Source organism: Muscardinus avellanarius (assembly GCF_963383645.1).
Source record: "Muscardinus avellanarius genome assembly, chromosome: 6".
NCBI lineage: Eukaryota > Metazoa > Chordata > Mammalia > Rodentia > Gliridae > Muscardinus > Muscardinus avellanarius.
The window spans coordinates 110,385,265-110,411,110 of record NC_137791.1 but is presented as its reverse complement, the minus strand read 5'-3'; the positions used below and the strand labels follow the sequence as shown (position 1 = coordinate 110,411,110).

At 32.6% G+C, this 25,846-nt stretch overlaps 1 protein-coding gene across 1 annotated transcript in view; it reads left to right on the top strand.

Annotated features, from left to right (window-relative positions):
- Positions 1-25,846, top strand: part of LOC308264139 (ZZ-type zinc finger-containing protein 3-like) — a gene marked incomplete at both ends in the record, with an annotated part of 63,730 nt that overhangs the window by 6,475 nt on the left and 31,409 nt on the right. The gene's annotated exons all lie outside the window — the stretch shown is intronic.

Here is a 25,846-nt window from a genome sequence, read left to right as displayed (position 1 = left end):
GGATTAAAAGTGTGTGCCACCACGCCCAGCAACCATTAGTTTTTATAACATAGAATATATCAAACATATCTACAAATATTAAATCTAATCATTCAATTAAGAGTAAATTTCATTACATTTCATAGTGCATTTGCATAAAATGCTTTTGCAACTGAGTAAACTTAAAAATTTTAGAAGTGTTGATTTAAGATAAATAATGTTTTATTTCTAAATGTAATGACATTAGGAAAGACTAAAACAGCTTCAGACAGAATAGACTTAGAAATAAAATTAGAACTTTGTTGCTTGCATGCATTTAACATGCCCAGCAATGAGAAGCTAGTAGGGACAAAATAATAATGAGTAAGGTCTGAAATTGTAAATGGTTGTCAAGCTGGTACTAGAATCCAGGTCTCTTCACTCCTGGTTAAAAAAAAAAATATATATATATATATGTGTGTATAGATAGAGACAAATATAGGAATAGAGAGAGGTATAGATATAGAGGAGGAGAAAGGTAGAGATAGAGAGAGGCATGGATTTTAACTCTTCCATAGAGAGATAAATTTGCAGAATATGCTTTCTGGGAAAACATAAAATAAAACCAACAAACAAATATAAAAAGTGCTCTGGAAAATTTAAGACTAGGCATTGGCTTTTGATAGTATAAAATACATGTAATTCCTAACATATATAAAGCTAAAATAATCAGAAAGACTTTGGAATATACTGATATGATTACAGTAAGAATATAGAGAATTTTTTGAAAGCTAAGTGGAATAGGTAAAATTCAGATTTTGAAAAAAACATTCTGAAGTTTTAACATGTCTACATTTAAAATCCAGAACAGTCTAGACAGAAAGTTGTGATGAAAACTATGAATGAGAAATATATTCATGGGAATACGCTTTTCTTATTTTGAAGATATAGATTATCTGAGAATAATGCATTTTATTGAACACTTAATATAATTGTATGTCACACTTTATCCACAAATATGTCAACCTTAATAACAGTTTTAAGGTTTTTATAATGTCTGTAAATAAATAAATAACAAATTTCTCAAAATATATTTTTTGGATCAGTAACATCAAAATTTTGTCCATAGCAACACTTTTTGGCCCAACTCCAGATGTAGATTGAGAGTTTGTGGGGGTAGAATACAGAATCAACTTTTATTTTCAATAGTAGTCACAATCTCTTAAAATTAGATACAAATGCTAGACATAAATTGTCACTGTCAAGCAATGGCTAAAATTATCAAGGACATTACTATCATAAAATATGAGGTGAAAAATAAAAAAAATTCAAATTGAACTTTAAGTTTTTATACACAAATGCTATCATTTATGTCACTATTCATAATATTTTTAGTTATGTAAAAATGAAACAGGAGCAATGTCAATATTATTGATTAGTATATGTCTCAAGAAAATATTAATTTAAACTTCAACCAATTTTTCTTTTTTTGGTGGTACTGGGGTTCCTGGAAACCCTTGCTCCGGGTTACACTCCCAGAAACCTATTTTTTATATTTTTATTTGGAAACAGGGTCTTTTAAGCCAGGGAGGGTGGCTTCAAACCTGTGTGATCCTTTTGTTTCTGCCTCCCAAGCGTGGGGATTACAAGCGTGCAGCCACCATGCCAGGCTACAGGGTCTCTTAAACCAGTGAGGCTGGTTTCCAGCCTGGGCAATCCTCCTGTCTTGCCTCCCAAGTGCGGGGATTACAAGCGTGCGCCAACACGCCCAGCCCAGTTTTTTAAAAAAATAAAAACTATTTTTAAATGAAGTTTTAGCTTATTTTCTTTTATAAAAAGAAACATGATATTGTACACTAAGAAAATTAACTTATTTTGTCAACAATTAGATACAAAGAACTTCTAAAATATGACAATAAAGAGTGACAGTGGACCTATTTTATGAATTTGTACAGTGCACATGATTATCCCCAGTGATATAGATTATGATCCCTAGGGTCATGGAATAATTCATTATTTTTTTACTTTTATATTAAATTTTAAATTTTTTGACTTTATAGCTATACTTTTGATTTTTAAGGGTTTAAATGGACATACCAAATAAACTCATCTTAACAAAAATACAGGGCATTCTTCTCTACAATTCAATATTGCTAATATCTTGGACTATCACAGTTAAGCATAAATGGTCATATAGAGATAAAATTAAATAGAGAGAAAGAGAAATAGACAGACAGACAAATTTATCATTGGTTTAGAATTTTTAAGAATGTAAAGAAAACTTGCATTTGCTTCTCAGGTACCTTCAGAAGTTAATGCAGTGATTTTAAATATGTCAACTAAAATTTGACTTAAAATATCATTTCAATACACTAATTTTATTACATTTTCTTGAATAAAACTAAAGAACATGAGTTCTGGAGGTGAGCAAAAAATCATCAATATGATATGTGTTCTAGTTTAAGTGCAGTTTATGCATTTTAGTACAATTTCTTCTTTACAAAAGGCATTTTAGGAAGTGAACTTTGGGATATGTTGCTTCAAAGGTACTTTGTTTAGCTGATAGTTCATAAATTCTTTGTTGGAGATATTATGGTCTGCAGTGGATTTTAGTTAATTGGCATACATAGTGGAAATTGAAATATGCCAATTAGACAATGATTGTCTCATTTAAATACATAATTGCTCTTATGAACTGTCAGATACATATAAAATTAGAATGAATTTTTAAAATGCAAAACACTGACCAAATTGTATATGTACATAATTAAGACTAATTAGAAATGCAGATGTTGGAAATGATAAAAGAGATTATTATCAAGACATATTCCCATTTTTTTGCATGGAGCAGTTTAATGATGAGTATAATCCATCTGGTCATCTCAAACCTAAAGTATAACTAATAACATCCATCAAAAAACAAAATCAAACCTGAATTAACTTTCTACCCTAATATTGTTTCAGAAATCTACCACAGCCAAAACTTTACAGAGGTGCTACTTTCTTTTATTCAAATATTCTTAGTTAAGGAACCTATCTAAAATAAATAATTTCTCTTGACAAGGGCAACGTATGATTTTTTAAAAGTTCCAAGCAATTTTACACATGTAAGAAAAAATAAACATGATGTGTTTTCATAATATTAATCTTATTTACATGAACAAATGTGTTTTATGCCGATTACTACTTGCTACAAAAAATATTTTAAATTTAAGGATATTAATGAAGAAAAAAAATCTATTGGGAGCTTCCCCTGTTAAAAAAAAGCATTGATAGTGACTTACCAAAAGTTTTGCCTTTAATTCACCCAAAACTTAATATTCATGAATGTGGTATACATTCATTGAGTGCATATATTATTACAATTGATAGAAACTAATATTCTTCTTGCTTTCAAATAAAATAATGTTTTTTTACATAGAATACTTTTATAGGTACATTGGAGTCTTAAATAATAATGTAGTTCAGAGTGATAGGGGCATACATGCACACAGCACTTGGTGAGTTGCTGAAGCCAGCCGGCAAGAGTACGGGTTCTGAACTGAGGCATGAGGATGGAGAATTTTAAATTCTAACGTGGGGGAGCAGCCAGCTTACTTTCTCTACTGGTCGACCCCTGTTCATGGGTCAATATTTCCTACGGGTTGACGACTATGCCTGGGTCAGTATTCTCTATTGAGCCGGCACTCCTGGCCAATGCAACTTCTGGGTCATTCTCATCTTTATTGTGCTGATGCCGACCCTGTTTTTCCAGAGGTATTTATACACAGCTACAGGTCAATCAACATTCTCATGCTACCACCATCAGAATACAATAAATACCAATACAAAACACATATTACAGATAGGTCAATCAGTACCCTCCTGTCATCACCACCTGATCTTCTCTCAGACCTTTTTGAACTTTCCATAACCCCAAACCTTGTTGACTCTGGGTGAAGGACAATCAGCTGAGTCAGAGACACCGATCTAGGGGAAAACCTTAATGGCTCTCAACAGTGAGCTTTCCCCCAGCTTTCACTGCAAGCCCTCCTCTTCCTCATTCATGATGTTGATTGAGATCAAAATGAATAATTTTACATTTTTATATTGGTCCATTCTGCTTATACATCTTAAAGGAGTACAGGATATTAGAGGCATATATTTAGGCATCACTTTAGCCCTTACCCAGTTTCCACCCCATTCCCTTTCTCCTCCTTCCTCATGTTTGGCTTAGTGATTGACTTTGATATGTTTGTGAATGTACATCATGTATATTAGGGAGTTTCCTTTCACCCTCCATAACACCTAGTTAGGCCTCCTTATTTGATCATTTAGAGTTTCTTCTCTTTTTTGTAGTATTTCTCCTATGATCCATTTTCTCCCTAGCTTCCACATATTAGGGAGAACATCTGATTTCTTACATTTTTGTGACTGACTAATCTCATTTAGCACAGTTTCATCCATTTCCCTGTAAACGATGTAATTTTGTTTTTCTTTATAGCTGAGAAAAATTTCATCAAATTTCACATATTTTTATGGTATCAATGGCTCCCCTGATTTGGTTATGCTACATGGCAAATGGTGATAAAAAATTCACCCCTGTGAATACATTGTGCTACAGAATACTCTTTTCTAAGTGACTGAAGATGAGGAAGTCAGAGAGAAGTTCTCTTGAGCAGGCATAAATAAAAACCAAATGGTAATGTGAACTGTCTCATGGAATGAAAATAGTTATCAACTGACAGAAAATGACAGCAAGGTCTACAGTCCTACAACTGCAAAAACCTAAACTATACATGAGTAATATAAGCCAATGGACTCTTAGATTTTAGCTTTGTGAGACCCTAAGGTCAGAACCCCACGAAACAGAGCCTAAGGTACTTAGAATAATTAAAATAATTGAAATTGTGTTACTTTATGCTACTAATTTTGAGATAATACTTTATACAACAATGGGAACAATATAATTAAATTTTAAATTTGTGTCAAATAAATAACATCATTTGGGTTTAATTATCACTTCAAATTCTTATGAACTTAAAACTTCATCTTTGGGAGATTGAAAATTATTTTTTAATTTGCTTTTATCATAACTTTTATAATTTACAGTTTTATGGGGAGTATTGTTTTAAAATATTTTATGCTTTATAAGTAATAAATGTATTTCTTCAGTCCATTTTAATTGTTTCCCTTTTAAATTTGTTTATGGAGAGTTTTACATATGATTTTTGTTTTTAATTGTAAGGTTTCATGTTCTGGTATAATTTGTTTGTTTTGATTCTTAGAAACCCTTCTTTATTTGAATTTATATTTGCACTGGTTTGATATTAGAATATTGGCACTTTCTTATTAAAAGTTAAAAACTGGGGCAGGGAGGAGAGGGCACAAAGTATAATTTAAATGTATACCACTTATGTTCAATAAAGAAAAAACTAAATAATAAAATAAAAAATAAATAAAAGTTAAACTACATAGCTGAACCTGAGAGATCCAAGTGCTGATTTCTCAGCCAAGACATTTCAAGGTTCAAAACACAGATTCTTTCATCACATATCAACTTGGGAAGTGCCACCCTCTGTCTTATGCTTTTCCTTCTAACCTCAATCACTGCTCTTTCAAATAATTCCTTCATGGTTTGAAAATTACCACAGATTTCACCTCTTTGACATTTTGCCTTTTTGAAATCTGGTGTCTTTTAATGACACAGAACCTGAAACTACCTTCTTGAAATAAATGTTGATGATTGGCTCACATCTCAATAAGAGTACAAACTAAGTCACTTTTTCTCTCCACATGACAGCTTCCAAGGTTGTACTTGGTCACTTTCATAGAAATATCCTGCTTTTTTGAGTCTTATGCCAATCTTCTTCATTTTCATTACTACTTCTGTTTACCTTTTGTTATCTTGTCTAATTTTTTGAAGAGCCTTAACATTTGGTCCTAATTTTTTCTTCCCACAAATTCGTTACTCTTCAAGGTTTTTGAATATCCATGTAGATGGTTCATACAAATAATCTAGGTATTTAATTTAATTTAATTTACATCATATCTAATAATGCATTTTTCAATAACCGTAGACACTAATTTATATCAGAAAATTCATATGTGATTCTCTGACCTGAAGAAGGTGGAGCATAACTCTATATTCAAGATTGGAATGCCAACAGACACTTTCTACCACAGTACAGTATAAAAGAGGGGTGATGGAAGAGTAACTTTTCAGTGAAGAAAATTAGCAAATATTATCCCAATCATATGATACAGTTCAACATCAAAAGCAATAAGTTGATGATATGTCTGTAGAATAGTATGTCATGATGAAAAATGTTACTTAAATTCCACGATCTTTCTTTTTTAAACTTATAAATCCAGATTTTTGTTTTATTCAGAAACTCAGCATATTTGATAATGCTTACCTACACTGATGAAGGCAACTTACTTACTCAACATACCAAGTAAGATGCCAATTTCTTTCTCAATTAACCTCAGAGACACATACAGAAGTAAAAATTTACTAGCTCTTGTTTCATCAATCAGAAGGAGCTACAGGCTAAAACAACTGGCTTATTATATTAATAATACATACTTTCATATGTTAATCAAGTTGTGAAAGATACGTATTTGAATCATCCTCAGTTCCTCTGTGTTTCTCAATCACAATACTCAAGCACAATACTGTCATTGTTGGATCTATTCAAAACTTATCAGAAATACAATTATTTCTTTCCATATCTTCCACCATCATCCTGCCAGAATGCTCAGTCATGTAGATTAGCAGATGGTATACCTGCTTCCAAACTTGACATTCATGACCTATCTACAGCACAACAACCTGTATAATCCTGTTAACGCTTAAGTTTAAATGGACTTTCTCTTGGCACCAATGATATTCTAACTCCCTCAGGATCAGAGTCAACATTTCCTACTATGTCTAAAATATCCAATGTGATCTTCACTTGTTTCATGTCTTGGCCTAAACTTTCCATGAATGCTACTCTTCCTCATTCATCTCCAAAGTCAATCTTTTTGGCTGTTTAATCTCAAGACTTTTCTAGATATTTTGTTTTCCAGAACAGATATGCACAGCATTCTCCTTGACCATATTTATATCATGACTATCATGACTTTCACATAACCTTATTCACAAAGACTTATATTCTGAAATTTAAATCTCTTCCTTTAAAATTCTAGCAGTCCCATTCCTCTTTGATCTATTTTTCTGACCAAGGTACTTATTATCTGAAGTATTACATGTTTAAATTATTTATTAACTCTCTTTGCTACTAGAATATCTTCATTATGCTGGTTTTCCAAGCACATACAATAGTAACTATCATATAATATTTATATTTTTGATGTTTTAATAAGAATAGGCAAACAAATATGCTTATCATTTTTATTTATAAGTTAATTGTAAGAGCACAGACAATTTAAAATTATAAACAAATCTTAGGCTGCACCTTTTTTACATTACCTGAAGTTTCTCATTAAATTCACATAAATAATGCAAATTTTAGTTCAGGGTACCTTAGCAATAACTATGCTTTTAAAATCCATGTAAAAGAGGAGAATAAAGTTGAAGAAAAAAGTTAGAGCTAAGTAATTATTCCAGTCAATTAATTGGTATATATCAAATGCATGAATTATCTGCTAATGAAATTCTCTTCATTATGCTCATCATTAGACTTTTCTTTAATCCTAAAGGGTGCTATCCCAATATTCTCTAGTCTATGCATTCTTTTACACAATTTCCCCATGTCATGCCTAGAAGGTCACCAAGTTAATTGGCTGCTGAGTACTTAAAGTAGTTAATTCCATCTTATAAGTTATCTGATTTTCAATTTTAAAGTTCTTTGGTCAAGGTTACAAGATTAGCATAACCTCAAATCAAGAATATGTATCTGGGCAAGGCAATATTTCACTTGATATGATGTAATTGCATGAGAGTCCAACTGAGATTAACCAAACCGAAGAGCACAAAATATGCTTTTTCATATTATTTACATGTTAAACTTATAACACTTTCAAGGTATTGTTACTGGGAAGTGAGGAATCAAGGGGTGGTGACTATATATCATATATCTAGTATCTGTTATGAGAAGTTTAAATTTTTAGTGCTTAATTTAAATTAGTAAGCTGGGTGTGGGGCACACGATTGTAATCCCCGCGTTTGGGAGGCAGAGACAGGAGGATGGCGCAGGTTTGAAGCCAGCCTCTCTGGCTTAAGAGACCCTGTTTCCAAATATATATATATATATATATATATATATATATATATATATATATACACATACATACATGTCTGGGAATGTAGCCCAGAGGTAGAAAGGCTTCCAGTAACCCCAGTACCACCAAAAATAAATTTACATTAGTAAATATGCATGTTTAGCTAGTAATATTTGATTTGCTATTGATGTGAGCCTCTACACCTTCACTTTCAATATACAATTTGTTCATAACATATTCACTTGTTTACTTATCACACAACTGTACAAAACATATTTTTATCATCATCATTCAGATCAAGTTTCCAAGATTATTGACTTACCCAATATTTTGAGAATTATATCATTGTTAGAAATCAGAAATCAAATATATCTGACTCATTTCTTTACTATTTTACATGGGCTTCAAATTTATACAGGTAACAGGAAATCAGTGAATTATAGTGGGTATATAAAAATAAAAGATAAAGACATTGACAGAATAAGATTGCATGGCTTTAGAATTACTTTTTCAGAACATTTTAATTATTTATATTGTTTCATTATTTTATATTTTTTCAAAATTAACATATATGTATGGAATGAACACATATTTGTAAACTTTCAATTATGCTGAACATGAAATGTTCAGTGTTTTAAATTTTTATATTATACATAAGTAAAAATATTTTAAAATATAAAAATTAACAAGTATATGTACAATCCATAAGGGCAACTAAAATTAAAATTCAGCTCATTATCGCATGAATATATTGTGAACCCAGAATTGCAGGAGAACCCATTTTAAGCAAGATCACAATTTTTATTTTTTTAGTTTTAGCACTTGGGATTGAATCTATGGGCATTATACCTCTGAGCTCTGAGCTAAACATCCAGTCTATATTTTATTTTATGCAGGGTCAGGCTAAGTTTCTCTAGCTGGCCTTGAAACTCCAATGCTTCTATCTGAGCCTCTCCAAGTACTAGGATTACAGGTATTTTCCAGCTTGCCTGGTTGAGAGCACAGATTTTTATTTTTTATTTTATTTTATTTATTTATTTATTTATTTATTTATTTATTAATTTTATTGGTGCACTGTATTCATACATCATAGTGGGATACAAACTTTTGTAGACATACATGCACACATTGCCCAGTCAGCCCCCACCCGATCCCCACCCCATTTCCTCCCCATCCCTCCTTCCCATGCTTGGCTTAGTGGTTGACATCTAGTATTATAGCAATTTATCCAAAATTAAAAATGATAATCTCACATAACCATTTCATTTGTCTGATACCAAGCTTTTGATGACTTAAAGATAACATTTCAATGTTTATTTTTGCTTTCTTTCTTACCAGAGAATATTTTTTTTCTATTTTTAGGTGAAACTATCATATATTTATATATTTATTTTTCAAAAAAAAATCTATCCTAATATGGAATATGGATTCTAGATACACAAAACGATCTTGAAAAAGAACAAAGCTAGAAGATATATATTTTCTGTTTTCAAACCATATAAAGCTAAAATAATTGAAACAGTCTAGTACTGTTCTAAAGGCAGATATATAAACCATTGGAGTTAAATACAAGCCTAGAGCTAAATGCTTCCCTATATTATCAAGTTATTTTTGACAAGGTTTCCATGAACATTTGGTGGTGGAAATAATAATCTTTTAACTAAATATTGTTGAAAAATAATAATGACATGGAAAAGACTAAAATTGGGCCCTTACCTAATCCCATATACAAGTATTAACTCAAAATAGATAAAAGACTTAAATATAAATCTTAAGACTATAAACTTTTAGAAGAAAATCTGGGTCATAAAACCTCACAACATTGAAATTGGCAGTGATTTCTTGGATATAATTTCAATGGCACAGGCAACAGAAGAGTATACAAACTCCCTAAAAAATTTAAAAAAAATATTGTATATCCAAAGACAATGTGAACAGAGTTAAAAGTTACTAATAGAATTGGATAAAATATTTCCAAATGCTATATCTGAAGGTATATTAATATTCCAACTAGAAATCCTAAAAATTAACAACAATAAAGGCAAACAATACCAATTAGAGATAGGTAAAAGACTAACATAAATAATGAATCTCCACATATAACCAATCTTAGTTGTTTGTTGGATGGAAAATCTTGTTTCTCTGGTTCTGGTTCTGGTGTGTGTTACCTATTTCTTCTTTGTAGTTAATCTCTTTGAGTATTTTCTCTAGCGCTGGTTTTGAAGACATAAATTTCTTCAGTTGCTGTTTGTCATGGGAGCTTCTTATTTTTCCATCTAATTTGATAGAAAGTTTTGCTGGGTAGAAAAATTTTGGCTGGAAATTGTTTTCTTTCAGAGTTTGGAATATGTTACTCCAAGCCCTTCTGGCTCTCATGACTTGGTTTGGGAAGTCTGGAGTGATTCTAATTGGTTTGCCTCTGAATGTCACTTGGCCCTTTGTTTTTGTTGCCTTTAAGATTCTCTGCTTGGCTTCCACAGTGGTCATTTTGACAATTATGTGGCGTGGGGATCCTCTTCTCTGATCCTGTCTAAAGGGAGTTCTATAAGTTTACTGGATATGTGTATCAACCTCTTGCTCTATGTTTGGAAAATTTTCTGCTAGTACTTCCTTGAAGAGATTGTTGATCCCTTTGGTATCACTTTCTTTTTCTCATCTATTCCAATTATTCTTAGGTTAGCTCTCTTAAAATGGGCCCATATTTCTTCCTTGTCAGATTTCTGCTGTTGGATATTTTTTTCTAGATTAGAAACTATGCATTCATTTTTGGAATGATCATCTTCTAAGAGCGAGATTCTGTTCTCCATGTGGTCTAATCGGTTGTTTGTGCTTTGAATTGAGCCCTTTACTTCATTAATTGCATCCTTTATCTCATTTTGGCTCTCTCTGAGTTCTTTTCGAAGCACCTCTATTATTTCTACAGTTATTTTCCTGATTTGATCTTCTAGAAATCTCTGGTTTTCTGTTTTATCGGGTTCTGATGTTGTGGGGTTGTGGGCATTCATGGCTCCAGTGTTATTCCTCTTTACCATGATTTCAGAAGTTTGTGCCTTCTCTGGGTTCTTCCCTTGGGTCACTATGACTTCACTTAAGGTGCTCTGGATCTCGAGTCTGTAGTATCTCAGACCCCACTACTCCTTTACTGGGTTGTATCACAGAGTCTCCAACCCAGGGAGTCGATAGAGGCTGCTTTAAACTATGGGGGGTGCCAGGTTGCACGTTCTCCTATGGTGTGATATCTCTGCCACCGCCACTCCCCCACTGGGTCAAGTCCCAGGAAGTACAGTACTGGGATTTCTCCTCTGTGGCCCTCAATTTGACTCACTCTTCTTTAGTTCGCAGATGTAGCTGTATTGAACTCGTTGAATTCACTGCTGCTGCCGGTGGCAATATGGCGCTGCTGGCATGCCCTCGGCCGTGAGGCTGGCTTATTTCTTCTTGGTTTTGAATTCCACTCTGAGTTCTTGCAGCGTGTGCTGAGCTCAGCCACTGGGAGCTTTAGATATTCCCTGCGCTGAAAAATCCCGCCTGGCTGTTCCGCAGCGGCTCACCTCGACTTGCTGTAGCCGTCCAGTGAATTCGCCGCTGCTGCTGGCAGTATGGCGCTGCTGCCGTGTCCTCGGGCGTGAGGCCGGTGTATCTCTTCTGTGGCTCTGAGCTCTGTTCTCAGACTGCTTTCTCTCTGGAGCCTGGTGATTTTTTTGTTTCTCTGGTGATGGTGTTTTCTGGCTATGAAAGGCTCTGATTTTGTGGTAATGGAGATTGGTTGTTAGTGGGGCTCTTAAGCCCCGCTTTTCTCCGTCGCCATCTTCCCAGAAGTCCTCAGATTTTTAAAAACATATCATTTATAAGTGTTATAATTAATTTTGATCATATACAGACTTTTGCACTATATCATATCTGTTCCATAAATTTAAGTGCGTATCTGATAATTCTGTTCTTCAAACTTGTCAGTTTTCAAATAATGATTATTATCTCAAGCAGTTAATTTCTATCTTCTCCGGATCCTCCAAATAAGTGGATTCCACAATAAGTATCACTCTGCTCTTGTTCCACAGAAATAGTTGATGAGTCTCCTCTGCAGGGAAGGAAAAGAAGATTGAGTGAGTAGTCAGGGCTCTTAACTTCCTAGTTTTAATTCAATCAGTACAGAGTCTCTTTTGTTTGTTTTGAGAAATTTTGACTCCAAAATATTCTGCTGATAAGAATTCAGTATAATGAGAAAAGTTACTGTTTAATGATGTGATTCTAAGAACTCTTTAATTACCAAGAAAGCACAAATTCTAGATAAAATAAAATTATAAAAGGCAATAAATTTCAGAAGATTGTTTTTTTTTTACTTCAATAATTGTATGTTACCACAGTATGTTGCATAACAAGGCTGAAAGTATCTCTTTAGTCACTTTTCCTACCAGACATTTTAATGGAGTTGGAAATTCTCACATGTAGAGCCTTCTGGATTCTGTTTTATTCAGTTGATTACCCTCTTGTGAGGCAGGAGTTGAGTTTTCCCCTGGAAGAATAACCTGTTCATGCATATATAATTTTGTTATTTGTTAAGCTCACTTCAGAATGAATCATTTGACCATATTGTAAGTTTAATTATTTTCATAATAATCAGATTTTTAGTATAAACAATCTGTGTATTTTTGGTGCCCCATCTTACAGTTTACTTTTTAGAGCCAGAGATGTTTTTTTTTTTTTTCCTTTCTTATATAGTAATACAAAAAACTCTTTGCCTGTCTATTTTTTATGGATGGAAACTGTACTTTGCCTTATTGTAGTTTTTCATTGTAGTTTTTCATTTTACCCCATTTATGCATTTACTATTTTCCAAAGATTTATTTGTAATTTAAATTATACACAAAAATATGTCATTCTCACATTTAAATATTAAAGATTCATAATCTATACATGCTCTGTGATTTTCTACAGAGGAAGTTCAGTCAGATATAAAAATAATGTAAAATTATATTAATATATTAATTGAAATAGTATTAGCTTCACATGACAATATCAAGAAATTTAAACAGTAGCAGCATAAAAATGACTCTAAAATATTTTCAGAAATGAAGAAAACAATGAAAGATTATTTTCTTTTCTAATCTTAAAAACATATATTACAAGTGTTTTTGTTCAGTTTCTGTATTCTTCAAGACAAAAAATTACCCCTTTTTACAGTACCATTCACCTAAAACCAGCATAAGAATAGACAGGAATGGCATATCCTAAATAGTCCTTCTGTTTCCTGTATTTAGCTTATTTGTCATTGATAGTAGAATTAATCTTTTTTGTTGTTAAATATTACCTTCTTCTAATAATCCCCTCCAAAGAGGTGTGTGTGTGTGTGTGTGTGTGTGTGTGTGTATAGTAAAAAAGACATATTTGTACTGAAAGCTGAATGTATGCTGTTCTGCCTCCAAGCAACATCCCAGCTCTTTTTTTTACTTTAAAAGAGAATCTCATTAACTTGCTGAAGCTGGCCTCAAACCTGTGATCCTCCTTTCTCAGCCTCATAAGTACTGGGATTACAGGCATGTACCACTGTTCCTAGCCAAATATTTTTGTGTATTTTAATGATGATTACACATTTGTGCTGCATGCCTTTCTTTATCTGAAATAAAATTTTATCCTTATCTAAGATTTATAAAACTAATATATTATACAATTTATTGAATAAATTTATTTATTAAATTATATAAACTAATTCAATAAATAAATTTTTTCAATAAAGGGCACAAGAAATATCTCATCTATGTCAGTTCAAACATTCCAATTGAAGGATAGGTTTGGGTAAATTATTGAAAATTTATTAGTATTTTACTTCATAAAAGTCCTAAAAACTCTTTATTAACTGGATCTAGAAATAGACTAGAATAAATATTCTGCTTCCTTAGGGTTAGCATCAAGGTTGGAAGCCAATTGTGTTAATACGTTTTCTGTTGCTCTGACAAAATAAACTCAACTTTAAAAAAAAGGCTTACTTTGGTTCATGAACAGTCTCCATTTTTTTTAGATCTGTGGTAAGGCAGTACTCACATAAGAAAAACAGAAAATCATCAAATAAATAACCTAATAATACACCTCAAAGCCCTTAGAAAACAGAAACAATTTAACCCCAAAGCCATTAGAAGACAGGAAATTATTAAAATCAGAGAAGAAATTAACAAAGTATAGAATAAAAAGCAATACAGAAAATCAAGAAAACCAAAAGCTGGTTTCTCAAAAAAAAATTAATAAAATAGATAAACCAGTAGCCAACCTCACTAAAAAAAAGAGACAATCGACCCAAATTATGAAGATAAGAGGTGAAAATGAGATATTACTACTAACAATGTAGAAATCCAGAGGATTATCAGAAACTGCTTTGAAAAACTATACTCCAACAAAATGGAAAATCTGGAAGAAAATGAGAACTTCTAGATAAATACAACCTTCCTAAACTGAATCAAGAAGATATAGAAAATTTAAACCAACCTATAACCATCAAAGAGATTGAAGCAGCAATAAAGAGCTTACCATCAAAGAAAAGCCCAGGACCAGATGGTTTCCCAAGTGAATTCTATAAAACCTTTATAGAAGAGCTAACTCCAATACTCCTCAAAGTATTTTGTAAAATAGAGAAAAACAGAACTCTCCCAAATACATTATATGAAGCCAGCATCACATTAATACCAAAACCAAATTATGACATTTCAAGGAAGGAGAACTACAGGCCTAAATCTTTAATGAATTTGGATGAAACACTGCTAAATAAAATACTAGCAATACGCATGAAAAAAACACATAAAGAAAATCATATACCATGACCAGGTAGGGTTAATCCCAGGGATGCAAGCCTGTGTCAACATACAAATATCAATTCATGTAATTCATCATATAAACAAAACCAGAGACAAAAATCACATGATCATTTCAGTAGACACTGAAAAAGCATTTGATAACATCAAACATCCATTTATGATAAAAAAAAACACTGCAGAGAATTTAAATAGAAGAAACATATCTCAACATCATAAAGGCAATCTACAATAAGCCCCCAGCCAATATCATATTAAATGGTTGTATATCCTCTTGTATTCCAATGTGATGTATGATTACAATGCACCAATAAAAATAAATTAAAAAAATAAAAGTAAAAAAAAAATAAAAAAAGAGAAAACCAGAAACAAGTCCACACACTTTCAGCCAATTGATTTTTGACAAAGGGGCCAAAAACATACACTAGAAAAAAGATATCCTGTTCAAAAAATGGTGCTGGCAAAACTGGTTAACCATATGCAGAAAATTGGAAATTAATCCCACTCACCCTGCACAAGAGTCAATTCAAAATGAAACAAAGACTTGGAAATTTGACCAGAGAACTTGAGGCTCCTTGAAGAGGGCATAGGTCCAACACTGCAACATATAGGCACAGATAAAATCTTTCTCAACAAGACCCCAAAGGCACAAAAAACTAAAAGGCAAATCAATACATGGTATTTCATGAAACTGAAGCACTTCTGTACAGCAAAGGAAACTGTCAGGAACCTCAATCAAGAGCCAACAAAATGGGAGATTTTTGCCACCTACTCCTCTGATAGAGCACTAATATCTAGAATATATGGAAAACTCAAGAAACTCATAAAAATACATAAAAAATAATACAACATAAAAATATACAATTAAAAAATGGGAAAGTGAACTAAATAGACACTTCAGGAAATAAGAAATTCAAATAGCCAACAAATGCATGAAAAAATGCTCAATACCATTGGCAATCAGAGAGATGCAAATAAAAACTACCCTGAGATTTCACTTTACTCCAACTAGAACGGCAATCATTCAAAAAACAAACAACAACAAATGATGATGAGGATGTGGAGAAGTGGGAAGTCTAAAACATTTTTGGTGGGATTGCGAATTAGTGCAACCACTTTGGAACACAGTATGGAGAATTCTCAGAAGAACGAGAAGAAATGTACCATTCGATCCAGCAATACAACTTGTGGGTATCTACCCAAAAGAAAGAAAACAAACTACCAAACTAATGAATGTGTATCTATGTTCATAGGTGCATAATTCACCATTGACAAACTATGGAACCAACCAAGATCTATCAACAAATGAATGGATTACCAAACTATGGGATATATACAAAACGGAATTTCACTCAGCCATAAAAAACACAATTGCATCATTTGCAGGGAAATGAATGGAACTGGAGGATATTCTTCTAAGTGAGATTAGTCAATCACAAAAAATAAGAAATTGGATGCTTTCCCTAATATGCAAAAGCTAGGGAGAAATGGGCCATAGGAGGAACTCTAGATGAAAAAGAAAATCCTATGGAGGAGCAAATAAGACACCTGAGTGGATGGGAGGAGAGAAGAAGAAAACTCTCTAAAGCATAGGATATACTTGTTCACATCGTAGTCAACCACTAAGAGAAGCATGGGTAGAAGGGATGGGGAGGGGTGGGGACTGGGAAGGGGCTAACTGGGTGATATGTTCATGTATGTCTAGACAAGTTTTTTTTTTAACCCCACTATGATGTATGAATACAATGCACCAATAAAAATATAAAAAAGAAATTCAGCTTGAGCAACATCAAAGCTATAAAAAAAGAAACTAAAAGACTCCCAATGAAGAAACTAATTCAGCACTCTTTTGAATACAAATTAGTCACCACTTCCCCAAAATCAAATAATATAAAATTAAAATAAACAAAAGCATGATATGGTAGTGCCTTCTAGGATCTCAGCTGCTGAGGTGGCTAATGTGAGAAGATCACAAGTTAAAGGCTAGTGAGAGGCTAGATTTCCCAAGTTATCCTTGGAAACCTAAAAATACTTTGTTTTGCCAGGCGTGGTGGCGCAAGCTTGTAATCCCCGTGCTTGGGAGGCTGAGACAGGAGGATCGCACAGGTTTGAAGCCAGTCTCAGCTACTTAGTGAGGCTCTCAGCAACTTAGTGAGACCCTGTTTCCAAATAAAATATAAAATAGGTCTGAGGGTATAGCCCGGAGGTAGAAAGCCTCTGGGTTCTACCCCCAGTACCACCAAAAGAAAGAAAGAAAGAAAGAAAGAAAGAAAGAAAGAAAGAAAGAAAGAAAGAAAGAAAGAGAGAGAAAGAAAGAAACTTTGTTTCTCAATTATATTAAAAATATACTGCTGATATAGCTTAGTGGTAGAGTGGGTACCTATCATGCTGGAGGCCCTGTGTTCAATTCCTAGTATCAAATATATAAAAATAAATAAAATTTAAAAAGTCAATATACAGAAATTTATTTAGTTTGGGATGAACTTTGAAATCTTGAATACTCCTTGAGATAAAAATAAACAATATGTGTCTCAATGTTTGAGCCATGAAAAATTTGTAATTAGACTATTATTTGTATTTTTAGGTCAATAAAAGGTGCTTGACCTCTGTGACAAGGCAATAGTAGTTGAAACACTTCTTTCTAGTAAATCTACATACGAAAACTGATTCTGGATCTTTGCTATCTTTATATTAGCATCAGCCACAACATTTTATTAATTCATGATCTTGTTAATATCTGTCATGATTGTAATTCATTATATCTTCACCACCTACATCATTTCTTCTTCCAATACAAAGAGCAGCAAATTTTATAGGATCCTCGGATATAGGACATTCAGTGACCCTTTGGCTATTTAAGAACTGTCTTCGCTGCATAAGTCACTTATTTGTTAAGAACCAGAACCCATGATTCAATGGCTGTTTAAGATAAAACGCACTTATTTCACAAAAGCTCAGCACTCAATTTCTATTGTGCATCTGTACTCAGAAAACAGAAACAGCAGAAGCAAAGGAGGTATATATAGCTTATGAAAGAAAGAATTTTTTTCCTTTCACAAGGAATTTTGTAGTAGAGACAATAAAATGGAACCATTGAACAGATGTCTTTTTACTCAAGTAGAATATCAAAGAAAATCAAGAGATCACTATACTTAAAAATGTACAACTTTTAAGGCTACAAATAAAAACAGAAGATATCATATGTACAAAATATGACAAAAGGTAGCTTGTTAATAAGATCTATAATGAGTCAATAAGAGAACATCATATACATGTATTTCACCAACTTATTCACTAGAGCTAGACATTCTCTGAACCTAATGTAATATTTTCAATTTCTTAAAATGTGTTTCATTGGGTCTTTTGATGCCACTGTATATTGAATACTATGCCCAACTCCTGACATACATGTGTATAAGACAAGATAGGCTCTAGAGTATTATATTCAATCATAAACAGGGTGTCTTATAATAACAAGATGAATTTTTAATCATTCTGACTCCACTCAGGATTTCCATCAGAATATGGCCTGATTAATAATGTAAGCAGAGCGTGGAGGCCCACACTTGTAATCCCAGCACAGCCTCATCTACTTAGTGAGACCATTTGCAACTCAGTGAGACCCTGTATCAATATAAAGAATTAAAAAAAAAATTGAGCTGAGGGTATAGCTTGGAGATAGAATGCCCCTGGGTTCTACAGCTAGTACTGTAAAAAAAAAATGTACCAATAGTTTTTTGGTTTACCTCATCAAATTTATCTCATTTTCTGGAATAAGTTTTCTTTGCCCAAAAAATATTTTATCACAGTCATTTTAGGTTGTCATGATATTGAAAAATACTATTCCGAACTCTCTCTTAGCTTCCTGTCCATTAACCATCACTCACAGTCCAATTGCTATATAAAAATATCAAGTGGACCTTGGGAAAATGTCTGCACTATTACAACTCCATTAGAATGAAATTGAAAACTAGCTACTCCACACCTTGTCAGGCCATCACAACACTTCCCCATGGCAATCCATTGCATCTACTTCTACCCATAAAATACCACTCCTTAATGAATATACTTTCTACCCTGACACTTCTCTGCAACAAGATTTCTACAAAACATCATCATTCAATCAGTATCCTGAAGATAATGAGTGAGAGGAGGACACACAAAGAGCACAATAGAACACCTGACAATATGTCAAGAGTTTCCTATTATATGCTGATAGAAATTGAATTCTCACAGATAAAATGTGATTTCTAAATGCCACGTGGATTTCTATCTGACACATTCATACCACCTACTTCTGATTAAAATAAAAAAATTCCTTGGTAAGTCTGGTTAAAAATTATCGAGTCAGTCAAATCCACTGTCTCCTACTTTCAAATGCCTTAAAAATACAAATCCTTTCCATGTTCCCTGACTCAGCAATACACCTTATTTCCTTAGACCTTGTGCTGAATTCTACATTCTTATCAAAGATCTCATAAAGACACAATATTTAACACTAGACATTCGGTCATCAAAATGTACCAAGACGGAAGTCATTTCTCAAGATTGCTCACCCGTTGCCTTCATTCTAAGTTGTTTGCTATCTTCTATATTTTTTAGCGAGCTTTAAGGTTGTTTCAATCTCAGACTATAGGGTGAATATCACATTTAGTTATTTGGATGTTTATATTAGATTTTACTGATATCCAGGTTTTTATTTGGCTGCAAAGATTCTAAAATTTCTTATGGATCTATTTAGGTTGAAGAGAGCAGAATATGTTCCTGCTTTTTTCTGAAGCTTATTTCGGAGAAACAAGAAAGGTGACATTATGACTGAGATGTTCATGGGCTTTACAGAGAATAAATACGATGCTTACCACTAGGCCTTGGGAAGACTATCTTCGAAAATATTATGTACCTTCAGCAATGTATATGAATTATGGAGAAATATAAGTTTTTATTCTTAGTGCCTCAGAGAATGTGATTTTTAAAGTTCATGTTCTGAATTATTTTTACTAATTTCTATATTTTAACTTCCACAACTACCTGTCAGTTATTTACAGGAATACTTGAGAAGAAAAGAGAGACTTTGTAAGCATGCTAGCCATGGCAATTTTCCATGATTATGGGCAAGTTTGGAAGAGCTTCCTTAAATATATTATATAAAAGAATCCATTAGCCCAATGGGACTTGACATTGAATAAAAAATTAATTGGAATGTAATAAATTTTAATGGCTTAAAAATAAGTAAATATGTTTGTGCTCCAGAAACATGTAACAATTATAGTCTGTAGGAGAACTAATATATGTATTTGATACTATAAAAATGTAAGTATACTCAGTCTTTCCCTCTCTATCTACCTTTAACTTTTCTAGGAATTCCTAAAGCAACTTTCCATACGTACAAATTCATAAAAAACAAATAAAAACTAATTTGATTCTTAATCCCTCCTAGGTGTGAAAATACCTTTATCCTATGTTTTAGACACTGACTTAAGTGAATAGTTCTCAAAAAGTAGCTTTTCCTACATAATTGATTCAATGTTTTTCAAAGTTTATATCTTCAGGTTAGTGACTGCCCTTGAAGCTTAGAGATACCTATGTCTTATTTTGTAGATAAATGTTTAGAGCAGAAATCCATTAAGACTAATCAAACCTGAGGCATTGTTGTAGCATGTTAATTTACCTGAGACTATTAATTCTTGTCTGTTTCAAGCCATATTTTACTCAATGATGTGTATGGAAATTAAGATAAAGCCATTGAAAAATGTATATAAAATGGCAAATATCATATTTAAGTGTGTAATTATGTATGTGTGTATACATATGTATATATAAGTAAAACACAAATATTGTGAAGTAATTCAAAATACTATAGACTTAACCTGAAAATGATTGTTAGAATTTTTTTTGGTATAATCTCAGGAATGAATAGCATTTCTTACAATCTGTTAAATGTACATTTGTTCTGAACATATAATGAGAATTTAGCCAATTGTTTCATAAGGTAATAATGTTAGTACTATATAAAGACAAAGTATTTTACATAAGATCTGACAATTCTTTGTGGCATCTTTTGCATACTAAGTATTCAATCTAAAAGCTAAAAATGTTTGGATATTTTATGAACATGGATAGGACTAAAAATGATGTAGGCATTTTAAACTACTTTCAAATGCAAAAAAATGACATACTATTAAGGTTTGTTGGATCCAATTTTAGTTATTCATTAACATTTAGGCATGTTTACTATTTGAGTTTAATATTTTTATATTATATTCTTTTATAGAGGTTTTGTGGAACAAGGAAGGTGGTCCAGAGGAGAGTAGTGAGGGAAGGAAGAATTAATGAAACACTTTCATTGATGTTATGTATATATGTAAAATTACCAATGTCAATCAAAATTTTGTGTATAGGGAAGGGAAGAGATGGAAAGGACACCTGAGGGAAGCTCATCAAGTGCTGTGTGTATATATGCCACTATCACTCTAAGCTATATTATGATGTGAAAGTAAAATGCACCAATAAATGAATATGTGTGTATATGTGTGTGTATATATATATATATATATATATATATATATGCATACAACACATTTTTAAATAAATTATGAAGCTCATTATGTATTGCAATTTTTATGGTATTACTTATATAGTTTTATAAATTGAAACAAATTATAAAATTTTAGTGATATTAATTTTTCTTGTACTGAAACACTTGGTATTTCTTTATTACTTAGCTATTGTTTCTATTCTAAAAAATTTAAAAATAAGGAAAAGACAAAAATTATAAAAATGTATAGAAGACAATGTAATATTGATATAAATTATCACTGTTCATTAACCTTTACTTCCCTAATTTTGTCTTCTCAATTTTTGTATCAGATTTAAAGAGGTATTTTTAAAATGGAATTCTGGAGACATTACCTTTTCTATTTTTTAAATTTTGACTTACTTTATTTGTTTTATTGGTGCATTGTAGTCATACATCTTAGTGCTATACAAAATGGTGGAGATATAAATGCACACATCACCCAATTAGCCCTTCCCTAATTCCCACCCATTCTCTCCCCCTCCCTTCTTATGCTTGGATTAGTGATTGACTTTGATATATTTTTCTAAAGTACAACATGTGCATTAGATAATTTCCCTCTTCCCCCTCTTTTCCCCCCCATCCCATCAATTAGGTCATCTTACTTGTTCATCTATAGAATCTCCTTATTTTGATATTGTTTTTTTAGATTCTGTTAAGCAAATGCAAGAATTCAAAATTCTCATTCTCAGAATGACCAAAAAATTAAAACTGACATAAATGATGTGTTATTGTTATTACTCAAACTGAAGGGTGAGTGAAAAGGCACATGTATATGGGCTGCAGCCAATGATGACAGCGAGATTGACCATTTAAGTATCACCTCAAGGTATGAGTCTTCTTGTGATACTATGTTCATTTTTTTAAATTTTTTATTAGTGCATTATATTCATATATCATATTGGGGTAAAAAATTTGTGTGTACATACATGCACATATCACCAATTTAACCCCTACCCAATTCCCACCCCATTCCCTCCCCATCCCTCCTTCCCTTGCTTGGCTTAGTAGTTGACTTTGATATATTTAAGTATGAATAAAAAACAATACATTTCTAAGAAAAAAGTCCCATCTAGTCAATCATTAAATATGAAAATACCATTCTGTTTACAAAGTGAATGTGTAACACCTCATTGTGTTAAAAGAAAGTGTTAGCAAATTTATGCTTTAGGATGTCCAATATTTTTTACATCATTTATAAGAAGACTAAGCCTAAAAGTAAGTGTGCATACACAAATGATGAGAATTTATGAACAAAAGAGGTTTCTAAAAGGCTATAGATGAGCAAATAATGTGACCTGTGAGTGATGAGAGGAAAATGAAAATTTTTCTAATGCACATGAAGTATATTCACAAACATATCAAAGTAAATCACTAAGCCAAGTGAGCAGGAGAGAGGTGGGAGGGAATGAGATGGGAACTGGGGAAGGGCTAAATGATGTGTGCATGTATTTTTTCCCATCTTGCACTCCATTAAAGTGTAGGATTACAATGCCCCCAATAAAAAATGCGCTTTTATAACATTATTTTTCTATTAAGGTCAGTTAAGCCTCTTTAGGGGTTACTCTTAGAGACTTTGTGTAAGACTTATCCTCTACCAGTTGTACCATCTGCTAGGATGAATCAAAGTCTTGCCAATCATTTGGCTTTCCTTGAAACTGAGAGGAAACTTCTCTGCTCAATGACCCTACTTTTGCAGAATATTTGCTGGTGGCTTTAAATCTCTGGGTCCTATGTGATCCCCTTGATAAGAAAGTCATATGACTTCCCAGAGTCGCCAGGCCCTTAGAAGAGTTCTTTCATTCCCTGGGTCCTATTTGACTGTTAAAAGCAAGGGCCAAAATATTAGCTGTTCTTTATTAGCCCTTTTATTTTCTGATTTTTCTCTAAGTCTTAGTAGTTGAACACCCAGAATGTCAGTATTGCCAATCCTTTTGAAGTTGTCTTTCAGATGATGGCTATTATATCAGAACACTGACTGTTGTATGGTTTCAATATGTACTTTTATAAAATGTTAATAGACAAGCTATAAGTTTTATAAAAAAAACAAAAAGCAAAATTATCAGAAAAAACATTTCATTTGTACAAAAGTTCAAAAATATTAGATGATATAAATTTTCATTTAAATTTGACTTACACATATATTTATATATTTTCATATATAAAAGTTTATATATAAAGATTTTAATGCTAATTATTTTAGTAATCATATTGGCATGGTTTTGGATGTCAACTGATGTTTGGGCACACTTAATTACCCTGCTTAAAGAAGTTGTTCCCTCTGGCAAGTTCTTATAAGATGCTATAAAGTTAAACCTGTTATTCTTAGGACAACCAGATATTACAAAAAGTGGAGATTCCTATTTCTATAAACTACTGAAGGATATGAATCCTGTTCAAAATCCTAAAGATAAAAATACCATTTAAGGTAAATTAAAGACAACATGTTTGATTTATACATGTCTCTACCAGCAAGGTGTGGTGGCGCACGCTTGTAATCCCAGCACTTGGGAGGCTGAGACAGGAGGATCACGCAGGTTCGAAGCCAGCCTCAGCTACTTATTAAGGTTCTCAACAACTTAGTGAGACCCTGTTTCCAAATAAAATATAAAATAGGTCTGGGAGTATAGCCCAGAGGTAGAAAGCCCCTGGGTTTCACCCCCAGTACCACCAAAAAAAGAAAAAAATATAAATGTCTCTACCAAATATGTAAAAACAGAAACAGAAAGATGAGCAGTCTTATAATAAAAAACTGCATGTTCTTCTTCAAATTTTTGCCACAAGAACCGTTCATAATAATATATATATAAATCTACATATATATGTAGTCTTTTTTTTTTCTCTGTTATAAATAGGTTGGCTATCTGGATTCTAGTTTTAAAGCATTAATCACTGGGTGGTCCGGAGTGAAGGGTTGTGGGGAAAAGCATTGTGGCAATATATCTGGGTTATTGCACAATGTAATTAATGTGTCAGTTTTTCACATAAATGTCATCTGCAACTGTTTTGTTGACCAACAAACCAAGAGAGCCAGGCTTGTGAACATCAACTCAACAACTTGATGATACATTTGAACAGTGGACATAGCAAAAATGCAGGCATGTAGAAGAAAAAAGCCATCTACAGATCTTTATGCTTCTGAGGCTGTGTCCTTTAGTGATGTTAAATTGTATTACTCAGAATTATTTTAGGCCAACTTTTCCTCTGTTTCTTTAGGTCAGTTAGAATGAGACTTCTGATCTCTGGCTAGACAGGACTAACACCCCTTGCCAGCTCAAAAAAGTTATGGAAGATGGACTTTCTCCTTTAACCAACTTTTAAGATTAAAGAATCTAAGTCTCAGAAGGTGAAAATAAGGTAAACTACAAAAAAGCAAAAGAAATAGAAAAAAACAGAGAAAAATGAAGAATACACATATTTTTAAATCTAAAAATTCAGTGATCATCCTTATCTTTACCCTACAAGAATCTGTTTTATTTTAGGTAAATATTCTTAAAGGGCTCACCTTTAATTCTAAAGTCCTATTTTCCCATTAAAAGTTTCTAGAATGTTTGATAAACAAAGGATCCATAAAAAATACATGATAGTCAAGCCAAGGTGTCACTCAGCCACCTTAGAATTCTGGGGAAAACCAGATTTTCATTCCTACTGTAAACCCCTACTTACTCTCCTGCACAGGGTTCTATAAAAACTGTAAAGATCACAAAATCCTTTTTCACTCTTGAGATGACCCATGTTCTCTCTTGAATATGTATCCTCCCACTTTTCTAACTAAACCTCTGTCATTGTTTCTGAAAAAAAAAAAAAAAGAATAATTAAGGAATTGTAATGATGCTTCATATTGTTATATCACCGGAAAACACTAAAAATATGACATTTTCTGGTATGCAAATCTGATTGTGATATTTTCTCATACAATACTTCAGTGTTTTTTCTTGCACTGGGATAGCCTCGGCTTAACTTGTTAAAATAATCTTCAACTATTTTCAACTCTTCTGACTCAGCTTTAGTCAAACTAAGGGGCATAAATTTTAGAATATGCCATGATCAACTTCTTGTTCTTACATATGCAAATCATATTTTATTAAATATTCTTTCCTACCTTCATATCTATCCAGATGTGAGGTCCCAATTTAACTTTTTTTTAACACATCTTTTTATTGAAAATAAATGGTATACATTTAAACTGTACTTGGGGTTCTCTTCTCCCCACCCCCATTTTCCCTTCCCCCATCCCACAAATGATTGTCCAGGGTAACCATGCCATATTTATGCTTTTAAACATATTCGGATGTGGACCCTCATT